This window comes from Hakea prostrata, chromosome 5 (assembly GCF_041222555.1).
Source record: "Hakea prostrata isolate BN-2017 chromosome 5, UWA_Hpros_2, whole genome shotgun sequence".
Taxonomy (NCBI): Eukaryota; Viridiplantae; Streptophyta; class Magnoliopsida; order Proteales; family Proteaceae; genus Hakea; species Hakea prostrata.
In genome coordinates this window covers 28,542,666-28,545,426 of record NC_142604.1, presented here as the reverse complement: position 1 = coordinate 28,545,426, position 2,761 = coordinate 28,542,666, and positions in this window count along the sequence as shown.

Below are 2,761 nucleotides of genomic sequence, written 5' to 3'. Positions count from 1 at the left end.
AGCTATAAGTAGTCTATGAAATTGTGGTAAAAACATATGACAATAAATTGAAGAAGGAATTAAGGAGAGGTAGGTATTTTTAAAATTAAAGATATTAAAAAAATTAAAAGAAAATTGGGGGTGGTATTAAAAAAATGTTATTGTTTTTGCTTTTTTATTTATTATTTAAATAAGGGTATGATTTAATTATGTTTTATAATATTAATAGGTGGTTTCCTAAATATAAATATTAAATTAAAGAAAATCGATCGGACGGATAAATAAAAAATGAAGCTGCGTTTGCTTGGTTGACTAACTCGGTTGACCAAGGGAACAATAACGGGCTGAAAATGGATTTTTTATCCAAATCTAGCTTTGGGACTCGGATCCTCCGAAATTTCAAAGGAATGTTAGGGAACGATTAAATGTAGACTATCTAATGAAGGTTTAACATTAAACAATGATCAAATCAAGAATCCCCAATTTGAAACCCTAACTTCTAACTTCCAAAAATCATGTTCTTCAAAGAAATCAATTGCAAATGTAAAGAAAAATTAGGAATTCAATCAATGGGATGATGAGCAATAGACTAGAGATACATACTAACATGTAGTCAAACCTAGTATGCTAGAGAAATCGGTTTAGGAAAAGAAATTATGTTGATGTGAAGAAAAATCATAAGAATGTTAGCTAAGAATCAAATATGAAATGCATAGCATTGATAGAATGGAGACAGGTTTATACAAATGTAAGGAGAGACAAAAGAAGAGGTGGTTGCAAGGTTGCAGCACCTTCTTCATAGTCACCTACTGCAAGAATGAGATCAAAGAGTGAATTAGAGAGAGAGCTGGGATTCCTTACCTTGAGATGAACTTGAGAATGAGAAACTAAGAATCTTCAGGAGCTCTTCACCAAAGCCAAGGAGAGACCCTAAGAGGAGTCTTCCCACGTTCTCAGAGGGTTCTAGCAATAGAATAGGGTTCCTAACTACGAAGTCCCCTTAAGTTGATCATAAAATGACCTAAAAACCAAAGATTCTGGGCAACATGCAGGTGTGCATTGCTTGGTTGATTAGGTTGGGTAGATGCTAGTCGACCAGCCAAGTCGACCAAGCAAGAAAACAACTTAAGGTAGGTAAATGGAGGGGCGGATCAACTCAATTTCAGATGAGCTTCTTCCCTACATCTCAATTAACTAGTCTAGGTCGGGATAATTACCTTCGAATCAATTAGGGAGTGCATTAGGTTCATCAACTAATCTCCCCGCATCAAGGTGCAGTTTCTTATCAAACACCGACAATGCTTCCAGTATGGAGCACCATCATCAATCTCCATGGTTTTCAAGTCAAACACTAAGTCTTCTAAGAGAGAGGGCCCACAGAGACCTCTTCCTTCACTCTCGGGACATTGGATTCTACCCTAAGGGAAAGGTCTAACCCATGACTTCCCCTAAGACTTTCAAGGATAGTGCCACTATTATCAAGGTCCAACTCAAGGTCAAACATTAAACAAACCTTTCTTCACCCAAAACAAATATGGTGTCCCGGATGGGTTTGGGCAGGATTTCACACCCAAAGGTGTACATAAAGGACTCTATCCTCTACCTGTCTAGCCACTATCCTCTCCTATCTAGACTCAATCCTCTCTTGTCAGAGCATCTATCCTTTCGAGCGTGGAAGAAATCTTTGACCACTGAGAAGCCACCCGGGCCTCCCGAAGTCGTATGTGATGGACCTCAACCTTGAAGAAGCGTGGTGTGAGAATCTCCTCATGTCTGGAATCTCATCCGACGTTGAGTCTCATCCTAAGTTGGAACCTCGTCATGCTCATCATCATCATCATCATCATCCCCATGCTCATCCCCCTAACTTTGTCACATCCACCTAGCCGGTACCCTACGCCTGCATACCTGGTATGTGATCCACGGTCCCAAGGATCAAATGTCGGAGCAGCCCATGCCTCCCATATACACGATAACATAATCATGAACATAATAATCAAGGTTAAAGCATATAATAAAAGAAATCATGAATAAGACAAAAAAAAAAAAAAGATAATCGAGCGCGGAATAAAAAGATGCCAATGTGTACATATAATCCAAAAAAGAAGATTGGCGGAAATCACTCCCTCGGTAATAGCAAAAAAGTAAATCGGTGAAAGTTAAAGTTACAGATCACGACTTCAAAGAGTATATAATATTATAGAAGTCTAAGCTAAGGTATCCTCGGTCTTATACAAGATATCCTCTAGGTATAAACATAGGAGAGCAAACACGGCCTTTCCCACACTAAGGTCGGGCTAATCTGTACGGAGGTAGCCACCCTCGGGATCTTCTCCGTGACCTTCATAGTAGCCAAGACCATCGGTAGTATGAGGAATCCGAGTCCATCTCAAGGAAGGAGCCATCAGCTTCTTCAATGCTGCAGAGTAATCTAACAAAACAATTGCCCTAATTAAAGGAATGAGTTGGAGATAACTTAGCAGGTAGTTATTCTATAATACATACGTAATATGATACAAAACATAACATGATGCAAAATTATATGAAGCAGATTGAAATACAAATATGATTCTAACTCTACATATGCTAGTCTCTATAGTGGAACATGCTTTAAGTCATAGCACCCTCTTCTTTGGGGAAGTCTCGATCACCCGGCACTGGATTGGTAATGGGTCTTGCATCCATCTCAGACAATCATGGCTGGGGTTTCTGATCACCGCACTCTCACCTATATTTGGTCAAATCCGGATCCGTCCATTCCTCCCATCCCCGAATCCTTTCT